We start from the raw sequence: 20,937 nt of genomic DNA, 5'->3' as shown, positions 1-20,937 counted from the left end.
AACAACAGCAACTAGGGGATAAAAAAGCTCCTCAGCCTTTCAGTTTTACTTTCCATTAGGCCCTGAGAAGCACAATAACGCTCCTCTGGTACTTCTCTGGGGGCACTGTTTGTGGTACTGTAAAGCTGTGCAGTACAAAATCCAGACTCTTCAAAGTTGTTGACAAAGCCCAGTTTGACTTTACACCCCGAGGGCACAAAAAAAACACAGCAAGTACTAAATTCTTAAATGCTGCTTTAAACAGATTGGTTCCAACTGCATGTAGTCCAGCTACTTACGTTAAGAAAAAGTTACTTATACTGACTGAAGCCCTTTAGGTAAATAGCAAGATGTGGGCGTAAGGAAGTTACCACAGCTTGGGGAATGTGCTGCTCAGCAGTTTCTGAGGTTACAGGTTTCTAAGATGTTTTGAATGGCTGCCATGGACAGAAGCTTTCCCACCTTCGAGCTAGCATCCTCTGCTCGTTTCTGTTCCTGCATCACTGCCAGCCCTGTGCCGGCGCAAGCTTCCATTGCCTTGCACTCAGCTACACCAGGAGAAGAAATACGGCTTTGAACTATCCCGGATGATACACAAATGCATTGTTGAAGGTGGTAACTGAGCTGCAGCCAAATTCCCCTGAGAACAACAGAGGGCTTTTCAAGAGCTTTTTGTGTGTTCAGGAGATGATGTTCCCATGCTAAACATGCAAAATCCCACTCCTTTCTCACGCAGACACAGAGCCGCTCCCCTGTGCTGCTGGAGACGGGTGGCCAACCTATTCCCAGGGTGTCTGGCTGAGGGGAGAACCCAGCACTGCAGCAGTGCCCAGCTGCCCTCATATCCTCTTCTTCCTCATCTGTGCTAATGAGGAAGATAAATAAATTTCATATATAGCATCAGTTTGTAATTTAGAGCCAATACTTTGTTTGATGCTATCACAGCATTGAACTGCTGAGAGGGAGTCTTTTCTTAGCTTCTAAAACAAAATGAGCTAAAGAATTGAGGATTTAAACACATAATGAAATATCTGCAGTACCGGAGCTGTGAACTTTGTCCTCTACTGACCTACACAGATCCATCTGTGTTGCTAAGAATTAGGTTTATCTTGCAAGAACAGCCATAAACTTGTCTAATTTCTTCATGAGAGCAGGTTTTAGGAAAGAAGGTACGACCCAGGAAAGCCAGTTCTGGAGCCTACTTTTCAAAATGTCTTGCTTATACTTCTAACTCCTTGATTTATAAACAGCACAGACTCTAAATTATCTTAGCCATAAAAACTGATTATCAGTTTATGCTGTTCATGCCTCAACTTCTGTCTGTAATGCTACTTAGTTTATTGTATTTTGGATCTGATACTATGATCAAAGCTTCAGCTACCTTGGCCACGTTTATTTCCTTTAAGTTCTCATTTCTGCCCTAAGCTGGCAGAACAAACAAACAAAGCTATCTGCATTACCTGAGACGTCATCTCTTTCATTTTTAGCCACCACTTCACAAATACTAAAGGAAGGAGCAATTTAGTAATCTTGCAGTTTGTTACTCAAAGACAGCATGCAATTTTATTCAAAGTGGAATGCTTCCGCAATGAAAGGTTTTGTTCAGGTCGAGTTTCCTCTGTCCGTAGCGTATCTCATGGCTGTGGCTTCTCCTGCTTTGAGCTCTGGTTCTATTAAGGAAGAGATCGGGGGGAGGAGAGATCTGTCCCACTCCTATTTTGGCACTTAGAAAATTCAGCTTAGTTTCTCCAGAGATTCAGCGGATTCATGATAATTACATTAAATACTACTTCCTGGTATGAAAGACAACCATCTCATAGGATCAGAGGCCTGACTCGGAAGAAAGGACAAACTGCCACCTTCTGCTGTGCAGGAAACAGATCAACAGTAATGCTCTGCTGCAATCAAGATGCCAAAGGTCACAATGTTCAATTACCTATTTGCCCAGATTTATTCTCGGCCCCTTATGTTTCACAGACCAACAGACTGCAGATTGCTTTGTTTCCCATGCAAGTTCAGAATCAGAGGTAAATTACTACAACTAAAAACAAATGTAAAAAGGAGCACATACACTGTCAGAACAAAGAGACTATTTAAAACCCAGAATATCCCATACTGAAAAGAGCCCTTTTTCACTTGCCATAGTGGAAAGGAAAGCTGGGTTTCTGAGAACTATCACATATGGTAGGAAAGCTTGCATTGCTTCCTCCATCAGTATGTTATTTCTGGACTGCAAAGGGCAAGCAGAATGGGAATACAGAAAAAGAAAGTTTAGCTGCCACTATGTGAAATCTACTTGCTGATCTCAAGGACTGAATGGAAAGAAAAACTCATTTTCAAAATAAAAAGCCGCTTCTAAAGCAGCAGGTCTAGTTGAACCCAGAAAACCACCCTGGACACACATCACTAAAAATCACCTGGATGCAATAAATAAATGATTTCCATTTAACCAGCAAAGAATGTTCCAAAAAACATTCCAACTCTCAATAATGCACTGTAAGTAGAATTAGTTACAAAACAATTCAAGATGGGCTACAATATACAAATGGTGGAGGCTTCCTGCAGCCCTTCTCAGCTTAGTCAGACCACAAGCCATTTACATAGTGAAGGCAAACAGTCCAGTAGAGCTGGCGATAACCCTGCAAAGATATCTTACACTATGCATAGAGTGCAGCTATACTAGGCTTGAGAGCTCAACTTAAAAGTGGCCATCAGTTCAAATACGAACAATTCAGAGAGCTGCCTACCTGCAGCAAAAAAAAAATATTCGTAAGTTTGAGAAACTGCTTTATAACTACATACAACTGTGCAAGGTACAATACATAAATTCAACATCCAAATGAATCTATTTTAAGCAGGCTGTAGGCTTCAAATCTGCAGAGACTCACAGATACCTACCCTCATTGCAAGAGTGCTGGCAGGAGAAGGAGCAGCAAAGAGGAACAGGCAAAATAAGAGACCAATGCCTAAAAGCTTCAAGAAAAGAGCAACTGTGCACAACACAGTGTTGCTGGTTTTCCTGTAGCATTGTAGTTTGGGCCTCTTGAGCTTCATTTGCTCTCCGACTGCTTCTCCTTTAAACAGAACGTTCGGTCTCTCTCTGAATATTCTGGTGCTCTTTTTGGCAGCATGCTCACAGCAACTTTCCTCTCACTGAGTGCTTATCCCAACAAGCATAGAGAAGTGCAGCACCTCAACTGAACAGGGTAACAAGTGACCAAAGGGTTCAAAAGTTAGTTGGGTGGGGAGAAGAGGGAGATGCGCACAGAGGAATTCAACAAAGTTTCACTTTTTTGAATGGAACCAAGGTAGGAATCAGTTTCCTCTCTTTTTATGAGCTCCCTGCTAAGCAGTCACATCAAGACAGAGAGGCTGCTGTGCCTCACCCTGCACTCACATACAGGGCCACCTACAGCACCAGCATGATCATATGCTACTGCATGGGGACCAGAGTCCCTTATCAAGGCCCAGCTGACCCAAGCTCACACAAACATCAAGGTGTTCAGCCAGAAGTGACCCAAAACATTATGAGTGCCTTGTAATTTTGAATAGGTTTATAGGGAACACTGCTCTCAGAGCAGAGCTCTTCTTAGGATGCAGCATAGGAAATGTATGGCACCTCAGCCCATTTGCAGGAAATAACTATTGAGTCTGCAGTCCTCCAACTGATCATCATAGGAACAAAAACCAAAATAGTGATCTTCAGGAAAGGAAAAACATTGCAGAGAAGAAAAGGGTCTCCAAAGGAAAACACAGATTGCATCTGGGAATCATTGTGTTTTGATTTTCTTTTAATGTCTCCATAGAAACAAGCTCATATCTGTAGTACTTGTAATCAATGAGCAAGTTGCTCTTGCACAACCAAAGACCTGGCAGGAATAGAGAACTTCTGTTCTCAAAGCATGCTGACCTTTCCCATGCACGAGTATCTGTATACTGATCAAACAAACTGCTATAGCCACAGAGTATTTAGAAGTGCTCACTTGGTGCTGGACAGCCACCTTGAAACAAACCTACGTCCTGTTAGACATGCCAAGTATTCTTCACCAAGGAAACAGAATTGAGCCATGGAAGCGGGTTACTTCCATGAGGGAACCTAATCCCTATGGTAGTTTTTAACATCGTTTTTATTTAAGATCCAAGAGCTACTGAAAAAAAAAAAAAAAAAAAACCATGTAGACTAATGCAAACTGAGGTCCAATCTAACTAAAATTTAAAAAGAAAACATCTTGACAGAATTCAGAAAACAAAATCTCTTAATGAGGCATTTGTTAAATTTTTTCTCCATAGGGGAAGAAAAAAGCTGTTCACTTAAGAGGACACATCAGGTGAATTTTGTCAATAGTTTACTTAAATAATCACTTTGTCATTTTCTTTCAAGTTTCAGAATAGCTGTGGGCTCTGATCTATAGAATTTATTAAGAATAAAACCAGCAGGGTTCCACAGCAGTGATTTTGGGATCTTTAGGTATTATTTCTCAAGAAATAGAAGAACAAAGAATTTCAGAGTGAACATTCAATTTAAAGTAATAAATTAAAAGCTACTAAATGAAATCCAGTCAACATTAATCATTTCTTAAGTAGAATCTGAGAGGTACAAAGCAGCCTTTTTTTTAATCCAGTGTTCATTTTCCAAATTCATTTTGACTATTCATTAGTGAGATCACACTGCAAAGGAAGGAACGTGAACCAACCCACTGTGCCAGTTTGCTAATCCTGCATTTATGACTTGTTTAAGCTATCAAGAAGGTGCTCATAAAGAAAGAATAGCATGAAATGAGGAAAATATATGTTTAAAGAGAGAAAAACTAGGTGTAAGGTCAATAAGTATACAGATGTTAGACTAGAGAGATTATCGCGTTAGAAAGGGATAATTGGAGATGAATGGAAAGCTTACCTGTGTCCTGGGCTCACCAAAAAGGCCCCAAGAGGAGCGATCTCCAGAGAGAGATCCTTCCTCTGTCACAGTCAGCCCTTAAATGGGGTCTAGGAGACGTGGAGCCTGACTCCACCCCTCCCGGTCACACAGGTGAACTGCCTTCACCTGTGCTCCCACGGCTGACTCAGTGCTCGCCTCAGGTGGTCAATCAGAGGTTCAGGCCATGATTCAACAGTTCCCATACACTAGGTTATTAGAAAGTTTTAGAAAACCTTGAACAAATCAGAAATGCAGAAGTACTCTGTAGGAAGGAACAGTCATGGAGAGAAGGCCTTTCTGGTGCTTTTTTATACCGAACTTTTATGGGGAGAAAAGTTCATGCTTTTTGGTATCTCACTGATGGAGACACGATCTATCTTAAAAGCAAATGCTGGAAATTCAATTTTGTTCACATTTACAGCTTTGAGTCTAAGCTGCAAATCAAAAGCCAGCTAATAAAGTCACAATTCTTTCCATTCCCTGCCATTTGGATAAAAAACATTTGTCATTTTAGGTTGTGGGTTCTGAAGAAATAAGGTTTGCCAATACCATGTGATTTGTTTGCTCATCTCATGAGTCCCTCATGAAAGAAACAGAAACCAAACAAACATACGAAACAGCCATGTTTGCATTTAAATAAACATTAATTGATTAAAGTAATGAGTAACTAAAAAACGCTTCAGATAGTTCATATTTGTGGACCACTAGAATTTAACTACTTAATCATCTGTGTACTATCTTCTATTGCAAGGGGAATGAACTCTTTGGTGCATCACACTGGTACTTCTGAGTATAATGGACTGAAATAAAAAAAGATAGCAGGTGAGTGCAACACTTTGAAAAATTTTCTTTACAGTAAATCTACCGTCAGCCCAAGCTTCCAGCTGTCATAGTTCAGTGCTGCTTTTGCTCTTTCACTCTTTTAAGATAGATAAAATAAAGGAAAAATTATTGTAGGAGTAACCTGGCAGCTCTGCCTCTGGTTTGTCACATTACTTCTACAAGTGTACTGATATGTCCTATGCATATATATATATATATATATATATACGTACACACACACGTTGAGCAGATGTTAGTTTTCATAGCATACGGTGTTTAAAGAGACATGCTAAGTGCTAAACAATGGCTCAGACAAGACAAACAGTTACTGCTGAGAGGGCCAAAAGAGCTTGGGAAGGAACCATAGCACCTGCTATTGATAGAATATTATCCTATATCTGGGCTCCACTCGAGGAAATTATGAGATAAAAGGACAGGGAGAACACGTTTCAAATCTGAATAACAGAGCTTTGAGGGGATTTGTTATATTAGTGGTATATTCCATAGAACAAGACAATAATTTTATACCATATCTTCTATCAAGCGTCATTCATAGGAGGTCAGACATATTTTACTAATCACTTGTTCCATTCAACTCTTCCAATAGCATGAATTGTGACAATCATGAAAACAATTGGTCATCTAAAAAGAAAAAATGTGACTACAGGGGCTATTTGTTTTTTAATTCATCTACTTTTCTGTATATATTAACCTGAGGAAGTTAGTAGGAAACACACTTCTATTGATATACCTTGTATTTCATACCAAAATTAATTTACATTCCCACAATAATTGAGTAGTTTCTTTCTGACTTTCTTCAATGAAAAGTGTAATTAATGTAAAAGGATCTTTTAAACGCTCCATCAATACAATACAGAGTCACACTCCATAGCAAAGAACCTACTCCCTTTCAGTGCTTTCCCTTGTCTGCAGTTTAAACACTAATTCCCAACTGTCTGCTGACATGAGAAATCAGGGAAAATCTCTAAGTTACACCAATATATCCAGACACCTGAGAGATAATTGGCAGGTAAGTCCAAAACATCTCTCATTAATCATTACCATGCTTCTGGACTGATCATTTATTTATTGAATAAGTTTATTTAGAAAGTAAAGCAGGCAATCAAAACCCGATGTTGTATGCAGAGCATTGATAATTTGTTTGGGTTAATCTTTCACAACCCTGAAGCACATACTGTTATTTAAAAGGATTAAAAGAAATTTGAATCAAATTTAGTATGCAGTTGAGGTAGATTAGACACTAGATATTTTTGCAAATCAAGCCTTGGTGGTAGGAGAGGAGGCAGAAATTTCATGCCAAAGAATTAGCGGGTGTTCTTACTGAGCTCTGGTTTTCCAAGGACACGAGTTGAAGAGGTTCCGAAAGATTAAGTCTATTAAGTTTTATGACATTGTTTATTTCCCCGAAGACCTGATTTCCTAGATCTACAAAAGATAAAATAAAATTAAATTGAAATTAGAAGAGCTTCCTTGGACAGCAATTCAGCTACTTGAGCACACATCCATCTTTAAAATTAGGATAATCCCACTGGAGCCCATGAGGTCAACCCCATGGAAAAGTTCAGCAGACAGTACCCTTCTGCTGAAAAAAAAGGAACATTACCTGACGAAATACATACATAATCTTTCTAGCTTCAGGCCTGCAGTCTATATGAACAACTCAAGGAATGAGTAATTAGGAATGTAATTATATTTGTACACTGTATTTCCTAAGGTTCCATGGCTTAAAAGAATGTACCGCTTTAAAGCAGAGGTGCTATCAATAGATACTTTTCCACATTTTCCATTATAAATATACCCGTCTATTTCTATGCGTACAGAACATATCATGATGTGACAGCATCTAAAGCCAGTTACCCTACTCAATAAAAGTCAGAGATTACCTCATGTTTCTGGGCTGCATTGTCTCCTAACGACACCAGTGTAATCAAACACACTTGCACGGCACAAACGGTTATCTGCTACAGTAGTTCCTGAACAAGGAGCTAAAGCCTGTAAATGCAGCAGGAAACCCCAAACATCTAACTGAAAGAGAGGGCTCATATCCTTGTGTCTGAGCATCCACAAGCTCAAATGCGAGCTTGCCACCAAAAGATAAGGACTCTTGCTGCATGGCAGAGAAATCATATATGGTTTGATATCACCTTTCTGCATCATCAGGGAAGCTAGCATGTCACTAGACAGTGACACTAGAGAACAGTTTAGTATTTTGTAGTTTTTAGTTTCTCACACATGGTTCTAAAATACATATTTTGCCATGTGAGATGACTTACAGTAAATAAAAGCTGAAGAACATGCTAAACTTTGCCTAAATCCCAAGAGCACGTTCCCCAAATCAAAATAATTTGATTTTTACCCCTTAAAAGTTGCTTCAGACATGTCTGGTCTTTGTGCCAGCCACAAGTGAGAGCACTTTTCTCCTGCTCTCAGCACCTAAACCAATGACAGAGCTGACGTAGCAAAACTGTTGTGGCTTGGATGGTTTACATAAGTGGATCTTTCATGCTTAGTAATCCCCACAGCTGTGCAGAGAAAAGCCAGTCTGACTAACCACAAAAAACAACTCTTGAGTAATGCACTGTCTTCTGGTAGCATTCTCATTACTTCCAGTTTATAATGATTTTCAGCTTTACCTTTACATTTTCACATACCACTTATTTATTTTAAGTATCCTGACAAAGAAGAAACCACCCAGGAGATAAAGGAAGCAAGCTGTGGTCTCAGTCCCACCAGAACATGTCCCTACAAGGACCTCTAGGGCCACAGAAGCCATCCTGACTTCCTCCAAGGCATACCTTGCTACGTTTACTGCACTTGTGGCCACATACATGGCCTCATTCAGATGAGACATCATTTATACCATCTCAAAGTGAAGCTTTCAGTCTGGATAACAAATATTTTTAGAAAGGAACAATAAAATAGCTGAGATGCAGAACGCTTGAAATAAGCAAATAAGCTTGAAATATCTCTCACCCTGTGTGCTTTTATCTTCAATTTTTGATCTACAGCAAACTGTATGACTGGAAGAAAAACATACTATTTATCCTTTTAATAATATACCTATGCCGAGGATTTTATCCCAAGTTCAACTACCAAAGAGGAAAGATTATCAGATATTAGCAACACACGCATCTCTTTTCATACCTACAAACCGCTGCTCAGTCAGATTAAACACAAAGGGAGCTTCCAAGGCTCTGGAGCTAACATGAAACAGGAAAAGCATTTCCTTCCTCTTGTTCCTGCAAGCTGACTTCCTTCATGAGATTGCATGTATTTCATACAGAGATAGAGGCAGTTTCCCTGCAATACACCACACCGTCCCCACTGAAAACACTGTGAAAAGTAGGAAGACAAAAGAAAAGTAAAATATGTAAATTCATCCTGTTTGCAGCTTAAGGGAGTGATGAAACCCATTAAGCTCTGGTAGCTAGTAAAAAAAAAATTAAAAATTTTCAAGCCTTTCCTGACATCTTACAGTACAAATTATACTTGGGAACTTGCCAGCAGAGGCACAAAGAGCTAAGGAGTTCAGCATGAGGAAGATGGACTCAGCATCAGGGTTAGCAGAGTTCACGTTATTCCCCTCGGGTCTGACTCCAGCAAGTTTGGCATTCTGAAAGCAGGCAGAGATGTCTGAGGGCAACCAAAGAAATAAGAAGAAAGCACAGTGTTAGAACCAGCTTAGAGTTTTATTTCTTTTTCTAAGACTTCTCTCTAAGGCTGGCCCAGAAGGAAATGCATCTTGCTGGAGAACTTGAGCGTTTGCAATTAGAAAAAAGAAAACATGGAGATTTAAAATAAAAATATGAAGTAGATGTCTTAATGGCACTGTAGTCAAGCACTAGGATGATACATTTAGTTTTTATTCCCTAAATGATTCTGCTTGAGATGGAGGTTTGTGCTGGGGCTTGAGGTTTCCCTCTGGGTATAGCAGAACCAGGAAGAAATGTCATTTATCTTCAGTATTGCACACTTCTGGTGCTGCTAACTTTACTCCTTGGAAACCCAGTTTGAATTAGGAACAACATAAAACTTTGTGCAGAGCAAGTAATTGTCCTGCCCACAAGACGAGTTGTTTTTTATTCACTTTGAAGATGAATGGCAATAAAGAGCGGGAAGTCACAAATAATTTCCATGGGAAACATATGACTCCGCAGTACCCCATCTCTGCTCAGACAACTCCTGCTGTGTCTTCTGATTACTCTGTAGAAGGATGTGAAACCTCAGAAGTACTGGTTCTTGTATATTTGTACATGTCAGGAGCACAATGAACGTGATGGCTCCCAGCAGCACATCTCAGAGCATGCTTCTTGCTAGAATCACAATGCACTGAACTCAGATTTTGATCTGTTCAAATAGACCATTTACAGCTTAAATCCTTTTTGAAGAAACTTCCTCTTCCAAAATCTTTTTTTTTTTTTTTCTTTTTTTCCCCCACATTTAGAGCTTCACATTACATGTATGCCTCTCTACAAGGATGTGCTGTTGGGCATCATGCACACACTATGGATCTGCTACTGATAATTTTAATTAGGATGAGAAAGATACAGAGAAGCAATTCTTCTGTCGGATTGTTTCAACCAAATAGCAAAAAGTGATGCCGCATAACCTGTTTTTCCCTTGAACATGTAACAGAATGAACCATCCAAAGTTGCTCAAAAAACCAATTCTCTCTGGCCAAGCCCAGGTATTTTCAGGACTCACAAAGAACAGTTGTATTTCTGAAGCTGTAGTGAAAAAAACATTGAATGAATACTAACTTTCATTCGCCAAAAGGTAGAAACATGCAGGTGACATGAAAAGATGCGTTCTCAGTTGCAGCTGTACGGACAACATATACGCTTTCACATCTATTGCTGGATTTTTTCCTGTTCTAGTTTAGCTTTCTCCATGCACCTCTCAATATGCTTACACGGCTTTGCTCAGCGTCTCTTGGCAGTTCACAGTCACTTCTCAGCCACTGCCTCTCATCCTTGCATTTCTGGCAAGTGTCTCTCTGATATGACCAATAACTTTCAGCCCCACACCAATTACTGCAAAAACCACTTTCTAATTAAGATGTCATTTGATAATCCCTTCTTATCCTATCAGCTGAAATTACTTGAAACTAATACTATACACATATTTATTATTCATATAATACTTAAAAAAAAAAAAAAAAACAACTCTGAAAGAGTACAGATAGGAGCTACGGAGATCCATTCCAGACCACAAGCAAGGCCAAAGAAGCACATAAGCTCTTTTCAAGACAAAAATAAAGATCATGTGAACAATGTGCCAACTTTCCATAGATAACCAATAAACAACAATTTGACTTCCTAATTGCATTTCTGCTTTTCCAAGGACAGGGGAAAGAAAAGAGTTTCGAGGAAATGAAACTCCTCAGCTTCAAGTATCAGCATGATTGCGTTTGCTACATGTCTTGAAAAACATGACTTTTTACTTCTCAGTACAGAAGTAAAAGCAAATATTCTAACAAGTGATCCTTGTTAAGGTGGGAGGCATCACATGAGTTTGCTGGTTCCCACAGACATGAAGTTTCGGAGTCGACAGCCGCCTGTACTAAGTATCATGGCAAACTCTCATGATGTTGAACACTGGAGTACACTCTTCAGCAGCTAGAGCGTTTGTACTATACAAAGTCTATGGACAAGAAGAGTAAACTGTTCTCCAGCGCTCATTTCTTCCATATCAGTGGCAGCATGAAAGACAGTTACATATATTCCATGGTTGAGGTTTATTGGATTAAATTAAGCATAGGCTTGGTATGGCATTTAAAAATTTCTGATAACAGATGCACTATGAGAGGACTGTGGCATAAAAACGGAGCCCAAAAGGCCACTCAGTGGCTCTAGCCTCCAGACAGTGGAAGAAACTCCAAGACTCAGGCTCAGGGCAGCGAGGACATCAGCCGAAAGGTGCCCCACAGGTCTGAATGGCAGGGTAGCAGCACTCTGCTCTCAGGGTGTTGGTTATCACAGAGAACCTGGCAGTTACTTGTGCCCACTCCTGTATCCCAGCTGGTCAGTAGGACCTAGGTCACTTTGAAAAACATCTTACATGCACATTTCTCACTTGTAGACTCTCAGCTTCAATGGCACTTCTGCTTAACACAAGAAGCAAAAATCAACAGTAAGCACTATTACAGGTCAAGGAAGTAATAATTATTAGTGCTGGAGTACCACCAGGTTTAGAAAGCTTAAATCCTTCTGTTAATTGGTCCCTATCCATCCTTGTACATTAAGCATAACTGAGAAACTTGACCCTTCCAAAAAATGTAAGCTTCCTAACAAATGGATCAAGATTTTATCTCAAAGCAGCACATTGTTTCTTAACTAATGAGCTATGTTGCCATCTTGTGCAATAGCTGTTTTGTGAATTGACGATCAGAACTCAAACTTGGGATTTAGTGCAGTTCAGAGTACACACTAGAAGTTATGAACTTGTCTTAGAGCAGACTGTATCCATCTCCTGGCCATGTGAGTAGGACTTCAGTTTGTGTCAGTAGAGAATCAGTATTTGCAGCTGGAGAGGCGGACTGTTATTCTGTTACCAGATGCAAATGTCATTCTGATAATGCTTTGTTATCAAGAAAAGCAAAATTTTTTAGCTCCTCCTCATTCTGAACAGCAGTTATTCACACAGGGAATCCATTCAGGTTTGTGTAAAGTGCTTGCTGCACATGTTAATAGCTTGAAGTGAAAATAAAAGTTTATGCCTCAAGTCAATAGCTTAATCAGATTTGTGGCATCCAAACTTTATATCTTCTTATTCACTAAAAAACTTTTCAGAATCTGAAACAGATGATGGGTGGTGAAGATCACATTGTTTCATCTTCTAAAGGGTGGAGGGCCTTGTTCATCTCTCTCTGTTTTCATTAACAGTACTGTCTGGGTGAACAGATTTCAAAGCCTGGTCTCAGAGGGCATTTAGTTTTCCAGGCCAGTTTTCCAGGAATAACCCACATGTACAGCTCAATCAGCATGATGTGCTGGGCAGAAGGATGAATTACAGCAGGTAAGTAATATCTCCATTCAAAAAAAAAAAAAAAAAAAAAAAAAATCAAAGTATGTTGGCAAATAACTTTCCTACTTGGTGAAAAATCAGAAAGAAAACACTCACTGCCAGAGAATCTCACAAGCACCACCCTGAAAGAACGTCAGCTAAGGACAAAGCATTTAAAATTGTTACCTTTACCAGTGCTCAGGATTACCATGGATTTCCGTTTACCAGAACTACTTGTTTGAACTGTTGTTTGGAACTACTCAATAAAAATTCAGAACTTAAGTCATTTCTACCAGTGCCAAGGACCAATTTTAGCCCCCTGTCCCAGTAGGTACAGGTAATAGTGCTCAGTGAGTCCATCAGCTGCTCGGAGACTGCCACGGGGCGAGGTTCAGAGCAGCGAGGTTCAGAGCAGCGCAGTAAGTTTCCAGCAGTGCTGAGAGGGAAGGAAGCTCTGCTGCGCCTGCCAGCAAACCCAGCGACAGCGTGCAGAAAGCTGAACTTTGCCTTACATAGAGGCTGACAGCGTGAGCTCTGTCTGGCTTTCAGATCTTCATCAGGCTCGCCTCGCACACAACAGTATCAGCTCTGAGGGAAACCAGTGAAAAGAAAGATTCCATTTTAAGGTACTAATTCATACTGTGTTAAGCCTGTAGTCACAGGTCAGCTTCTGCTATACAATATATATATGAAGCCCTGCAGATTTCTTTGAATATAAAAATTTGAACTAAAATGAACAGATTTTCCTCGTGACTTAAATAAAAGAAATGTTTGGGGTTCGGCATTTAAAAGCATTTCAATGTTCTACTTTGCAGTTACTCATGTTTAGAGGATGATGTTTTATAAGTCACATTTTGGAGAAGGCTTAGTACTTTGGCTTTCCCAACATACAATCTAGTGTATATGTTCTTTTGCTGTTATTTTTTTGTTGGCTCTGTCAAGAACATGCAGGTTTTTGAGGCTGATCAAGATCCGTGCTTTTTCTTTCCTCAAGAATTCCTTTTTCCCCCCATGTCAATCTCTGAACCAATATCTAGTTTTACTACCCAGCTGGAAAACTCACTTCAGTTCAAGATCACAGATTGACTTTGCAAAGGCATTTAGGTACTGACTCCCACAGAAACAAAAGGGGCCACGTGAATTCTCACCAACTCTCCCACAAACTGTGCTGATCACGCTCTGTTTTCCCAGTGGGGACTGCTATCAGGTCAAATTCTTTCCTGCTCTTGTTCCCTGCCCCTCCCTGCAAAAGAAATAGCAAGAAATTTTTCTTCAGAGGAACACATTCAATTATACAGATGCTGGAGGTTGCTCCACACTTTTCCAGCAACCTTCCTGCCCCACAGAAAACAAACCTGCTGAGCAGTCCCTGGCAGGGTTGCTTCTGCAGAAAGCTCCATAGACACTTCTTGGGCCCAGGGCTACCTCACAACTCTATGGGCCGTATCAGTTTCCAGAGGATGCTTCTTAACACACAGGCCTTTCTTCTCTCTGCAAGCACCAAGGTGGATGCACGCAGAGGCATCTAATGAGCTGCTCTCTATTTTCTGTTTGAAAACTGAGAGGGGACCATAACAGCTCGGCTTAGAGGCCAGGTGGGCCGCTGCTGCAGGGAGTTCCAAATAGTGGCCCACAGGAGAGCACCACATCAGGACTTCCTGGCAAAGCTGATGGAGGAGACACTCCTGCACATGACGTTAGCCCAAAAAGATAACAGGGAAAGGGGATGAGAGCAAGGCATTCTTGTGTGAATAAGGAAAGGAGATTTACAAACTGCTGAACCATCCATCACGAGAGTTTTGTTTCCTTTTTAGTTCTAATCACAATTTTTAAGGCACAGGCAGCAACAACAAGAACAAGCAATGAGCTTGTTGCTTTTGACTCTGGGTTCCTGCTACATAGAAAGAACCCTCAACAGCTACCTACAATGATACTTACAGTAATGCATACCTGACTGTAGATCAAACAACAAAAGCATCCTTCAACACACATCCTGCATTTCAAGATAGCTGAATCCTACTTCGATAGTGTTTCTGCCTTGTCATTTCAAATTTCCAGTCTTACAGATGACCTCTAATTATTGTATTGTTCAGTTGCTCTCCTACCTGTGCACAAAGTGACATAAAGCTATATGGTGTAATATAAATAAGGTCACCCTGCCACAATTATATTTCATGGGTGTGGAATCTCTTTAGCTCGAATATAGTTTTCTTACAAGAAGTGAAGTATCATAAAGAGTGCCTAAGATAATTATGTTCAATAAGAATATCTCTAGTGACAACTGAATCCTCTCATTATTTTGCATAGCCTCATGTGCTCTTATACTTCTAATGGGTGATACATTAATGGAGTTACCATATAATCACAGATAAAGTAAAATGGGAGAGCTGCAACTAAGCAACATGTGACAGCAAACCTTAAAATACTCTGGGACAGGTCTGAACTATTTGCTGGCTAGGAAACTGCTGAATCATTCCCACTGAGTCATACCGAAAATAGCATTTGATTTGGCAAAGCACATGTAAGCTACTAATATTCCCTATTGTTTAATGCCTGCTGAATAGCTGCTGATCAGTAAGGATGAGCATTCTCCTACCTTTGCTATCTTCTTGAGAAGAAAAAAAAATGGCAAGTATATCTTCCACAGTAATTCTTCCTTTCACAACATCAGTTTTTAAACAGGAAAAAAAAAAGGTCACCAAAATATTTTCAAACCATTCTGTGAGTTTTCTGAGCTTGAGACACCTTAGAGCAAACCTCACTTACCCTCTCATACACACAGGGGTAGCAGATATCACTCACCTCTTAGTTATGTTTCTCTCTGGTGAGGTTATTACTTTCAGCACAGAGCTTGTTATTTGTTAGACTCAAAGGAAAAAAGAACTTCTCAATATCAATTAAAGATTGAATTAATATGAGGGAAGTGGTGCCCAGTGAGGTCTTTGAAAAGGTGATTGCTTAATGTCTTTAATGAGAGGTTTTTAAAAGTTGAGTTCAAAAGTTCCAGCTGGAGTTAATTATGTTCTCTAATAGGCTTTGTAATGACTGTTCCCTTACCACTGGCGTCCTGCAGGCGGAAGGAGAGACAAGAACTGCCCTGTGAGTTTATCTCTGGGTTTGTAGTGACCTTCTCCCTTATTTCTTCTGCCCTGGCACGATGGAGTCCCAGGCTGAAGTCCTGAGTTTATCAGCATAAAGAGTGCAGTGTGGGCTGCTGGCATGAACTTGACAAAGTCCATTTAAGACAGGCTGATGTCCCTCTTCCACAGCCCAAGATTCATCATCTCCTTGTCCTCTGGCCCCCATGCTGGTGTTTTTGATGCCAGCACAGATGCTACTGGCCTCACCTGGGTGCCTTAGCCTTGCTGGGGGGAAAGGTTGTGCAGAGCAGCCCATTCAGCACAGCTGCAAGGGGACAAGCAGTAACATCTTGTAAGGAAGGAAGAAGACTGCAGTTTTCTCTGCTCAGTCTGGGAGCACCACTCCCTGCATGTGTCCTGACCTGACCTCCGTGCAGTGGCTGACCAGCACTGAACCCACCAAATGTGCTCACGCCAGGGCATCATCTGCTGCTGCTGAGCATGTGCTCTGAAAACAGCGCAATCAGCCATGAGGACTGATAGTGAGATAAGGATTCTACTGACCATTTGAAGTCAGACCATTTAAAACACATTGGTGTCTTTTAACAGAGCAGAAAGTATACCACTTCTTAACTATTTGCCTTGTAATGTAAGAGTCTGAGGATCACATAACGAAAAGTTCTCACGAATTTCATGTTATTGGAATGGAAGGTAAAATGTCTGTGGTGACATAGCCATGCGAAGATGCAGCTCTTGCATTTTTGCCTGTAAGCGAAATATAATTGTGTAATTTTTCTGGCACATGAAATCCATCTTTGTAAAATAAGAAAGTTTTCCAGGCAGGAAGTGTGGGCAGCCCTGTGTCTCAGTCTCCATGGAGGGTCGCTTACCCAGAAAGCAAGGAATGGTGCTTCTGGTGTTTTCTCTACAAAGCCTCAGACTGTGGTAGGTTGGACACCTGGGGGCTGTTGAAGAGACATGCTGAGTTAGTTTGCTGTTTTAGCAGTGCTGCCCAGCACAGGCCATCGGTAGCGTCCACCGTGCACAAGAGGTTATAGTTACTATACTTGCCTACTTAGCTTTTCCGCTTGTACTACATAGGTCTCAGAACTTCCGCACAGCTGTATTTAGACAATTCTTCTTGGCCTATGCCTCTTTTTTTCCCCAGAAATTCAGACTTTTTTAGATTTTAACAACAAATGACTGAGACTACACAAGTCTAGAAATGGTGCTTCCCTGCAGCCACCAAGCCCAAGAAATAACTAACCTGTGTTAACTAACCATCAGTCAGCACCATGAGGATGGCGCAAAGCCATCTCACTCTAGATGAGTTCAGAAGCAAAAGTAAAGCCTACGGTGAGGGAGCAGGGAAGGATGGTGCTCCCCAAAACCTAGTCAGATGTGCCTCCTCCATTTCTAACCTACGCTGTGCTTAAGGCTTCCAGAATGCGTTCACATTCCCCATTCTATCACTTTATGATTGTAACCAGACTTCTGATACATTTATTCAGCATGATGTAAGACAAGAATTGCTGACTCATCCTCTAGTACATCTAATAATGCCTTGTATCACTTCCTCTGAGAGGTCTTGTGAAACTGTTAGTTCTTTTTTCTTGAGCAGCGTTACTCGTAGATAAGAGTGCAGTCAGCTGAGTAAGAACACACTGTAAGAAATGCATGCAGTCCTCCTGAACTGAATTATCTGCACCTATATTATTCCTTAAATTTTTAGTTGTTGCACACTGCACAGCTATCAATATGTCACCATTAAATTGTAACTTATCTAATAAGAAGCAGGATAACACACTGATATCTTGCAGGGTTAGTGAGAATGATTAGAAATGCATTTTTTTTGTTAACAGCTCAGCCTTTCAATGAAGAGAATTAGAAGACCAAAATGGTCACCAAGAAATCTTTCTCTGACTATGTCTTTATTCATTCAGTACAACATTTGCTTGCTAACTTTTCCAGAGATGAAGATCGTTGGAATTTATAATAGCATGGCCTCAAGAAATGTTGCACACATTCAGAACATCTTGTTTGGCACTAGGCCCCACATACAGCCTGCACCTTGAAACTTAGTCCATGAAAGCTTCTGATAACCCTGATAAAGCACCGCCGGTAGAGTAGCTCCTCCAGATCCCTCTTTTCTGATGTCAAATTCATCTGTGAATACCAAATTACCCTTAGCCAGTAAGTGATATGCTGAAAAATGCACGTATCCAGAAGACACAGGCAGTGTTCTGTGGTTTGAAGCTGTGTGGATATGGAGGTGCATGGCCAGTGGAAAGAAGAACGTGGATCTGTATTTCGATTTCTTTATCACATTTGAAAGAATTTACACTCGCCAGAAAGTGCAGCATTTATTCATATCATCTTCTGGTGCTTCAGTTTCCAAGCTCTGTTACTTACCTGACCTACGTCCTCAGCATCTGAATGGGGAATGTCAACCAGACAGCAGATGGAACATCAGAAAGAAATATGAGATCAGTTTGAAGTTACAGCTTTCTGTTGAAGAGCCAATTATTGGCCGGGGTCTCTTCCATTTAGATAAGAAAAACATTGAGATTTTACCTCAGCTAAGCAAATAAAATGAAACCTTACCTTTCTTTATAACTCTGAGTTTGAACCGGTACCCCAAGTTAGCGCCCAAGAAATTTAAGTCCATTTACCATTTCATTACTGAAAACAAGCTGAGTGATCAAAGCAGAACTGGATGAGAACTCGTTATCAGTGGAGAGAGAAGAAATCTACGTATTCCTCTTCAAAGAAGCCTTGCTCTTATCAGCTAATCAAGGCTGCACTTGCTGTGATTCCGGAGTCTGGTTCCTCTATTCTCTGAAATCCTTCATTCAGAAAATGTGTTCCTCCATATGTCCACATAGTCCCACCAAATTAAAGAAACAGAGGAAACAAACAGTGGGAGCACAAATGTCTTTTTTGACTCTTTCGACAGAACGAGAACAACTGACTAGGAATCAGAGCAAGGACTTAAAGGTGCTGAGATGTGTTCCATTCTTCTGTAGATTCAGTGGTTTAGCACTGAGATTTGTGCTATCTGCCAGCTTCAAGCTCTAATGAAAGCACAGAAAATAGCAGAAAACAAAGGAGCCAAAGCATGACTGTACTTCTCAGACAACTGAAAATCTCTGGAAAGGCCATTCTGGCACAGAAAAGGCAGTAAAAAGGCAGTGAAGGTTCATGAACTCTGTGTGACAAAAACAGCAATTTCTTTATTGTAAGACAACTTTTAGGACTGCAACTCTGCTCAAAATGAAGAGAAATATTGTAACGTAAAAAAAAAAAAAATAATAATACACATTTCCTGATTATATTAATGTAAAGATTCTACTTCTGTTCAGATGAGGAAGAAAGTTTTCAGAAGATATTTAGGATGCTTTTTTCTACAAAACATTTTTCCTGGGAGAAGTATTTAATTTTTTTCTTGTTCTTTCCGTATTTCCTTCCATGGGGATATGTTACCTCTGCTATTTTGTGTGTTTCTCTCCAGACACCATTTGTGTTCCCACTGCTTCACGATATGCAGGGGCTGTGGGGAAATTTGTTCCCAGGGCCATCCCCTCAGTCCTCCAAAATCCTTAAGCTATCAAAATTTGCAGTAGACTTTTGCAGAGCAGTTCTGCCGGCTCAGTCACAACCTCTTGAAAGAAAATGTTGCGTGAAGCTGCCCTGTGCTTAGGCCCTCAGCAAGGAAACTCTGCAGCTCATAGGGGCAGTTAAAGGTTCCTCTGGTCCCCAGCTGTGTCACAGTTTGCTCCTTTTGGGCATGACTGAGCAATGCCAAGTCACCATAAGCTGACATGGAATAAGTATTTTGCAGCCAAGCAAATAAAAATATCTGTACTCCTCAAGTTTCAGTTGACTAATTTTTATTTCTCTGAAACTTTTGTCAAAACCATCCCAAAGAATGGGTTCTTTATCTTGTTTTGTTATCTTTAGAATATAAATGGACTGCAGCACGCTTCATACTGTAAATAGTGACTTTGAGTGGCCTTATTCCAGCAGCAGCTGAACAAATATTTCTAACACGGACAACTCCTCTTCCCTCTTTCTCAGATGGACAGACCACATATTATTCCTGTCAGTTCTCATGTCTAATGTGGTCAGCCTGTGGAGGGAAGCTCCCAGAAAGGAAGGAATTCAAACATCACAGTTACCTTTTCAGTAGCCTTAACCAGAATGTACCTCCTAGGAGCATCCCCAGAGAACACGTTCTGAACTCTCCAAGTTAAGGCCAATAGGCTGCTGAGCGCTAAGAGCGCTCCAAGAAGCAGACTGTACAGGAGATGTATACATACGTCAGCAGGCTCTGCAAAGGGCTATTGTAGCATGTTAGCCTTTTGGAAAAGAGTTCAGGCAAGTCTGCTTAATGAAATCAGGTTTGTTTGCACTGTTGTACCAAAATAATTTGAGGGAAAATGTAATAATCCTAATTGCCATGCTAAATAATTACAGTTGAACGTTTTATTTACAATTATCTGCTGAAATAATATGACCATTAATAAAGAGGCATTGTTTTGATTCCTTTAGCTCAAGATAAAATATCTGAAATAGTTGAACTGCATTGAAAGTGCTCATGTAAGGAATACGTTTTCTTGCTTTAGGTGTCCTATTTTAAAGGGATCCTTAGGTGAAAAGGTGCTGAAGCTGTGTTACTTTCTAAGCATAAAGAGGATTTTCACACCTAGCATTTTGTTCTTTCAGCAACATATTTCAGAATTCCGCCTTCTGAATTCAGCAGGATCCCTTGACAGATCTGCCAAACTGTTGTTCTGTGAAAGCTGACTGTGGTAACTGGCATGGAGTTTAGACTGAGTATCCACAAAAAAAGCTTTAAGTCTCATAGAAGCTGCCTGAAGATTTTAACAACCCTGCAGAGCAGCCTGGGACACTGAGTTCAGAGATTGCTCATAAACAGAAAGCAAACACTCAGTCATTAAACAAAAAGATGCACCTATTGATGGTTAAGCTATGTAAGAGATCCGAAGGGGGGCAATTAACTGGCAATTTCTTGTGGCAGAACTCAGCATGCACTCATCTACTATCTCAGTAGTGCTCTAAGGGAAATACTGAACTGAACAAACTGTGGAC

The 20,937-nt window shown here is 40.5% G+C and overlaps 1 long non-coding RNA gene across 1 annotated transcript; it reads left to right on the top strand.

Moving 5' to 3' along the window:
- The first annotated feature begins 13,283 nt into the window (after positions 1-13,283).
- On the top strand, positions 13,284-20,372 carry LOC112532754. Its single transcript, XR_005861608.2, has 3 exons — positions 13,284-13,371; positions 15,779-15,844; positions 17,688-20,372. It is a non-coding gene; the product is annotated as an uncharacterized LOC112532754 (long non-coding RNA).
- Positions 20,373-20,937: the final 565 nt, after the last annotated feature.

Source organism: Gallus gallus, chromosome 7 (genome assembly GCF_016699485.2).
Source record: "Gallus gallus isolate bGalGal1 chromosome 7, bGalGal1.mat.broiler.GRCg7b, whole genome shotgun sequence".
In the NCBI taxonomy this organism is placed as follows: domain Eukaryota; kingdom Metazoa; phylum Chordata; class Aves; order Galliformes; family Phasianidae; genus Gallus; species Gallus gallus.
Note: the sequence above shows the minus strand (reverse complement) of the source record. Positions and strands in the feature narration are given on the sequence as shown.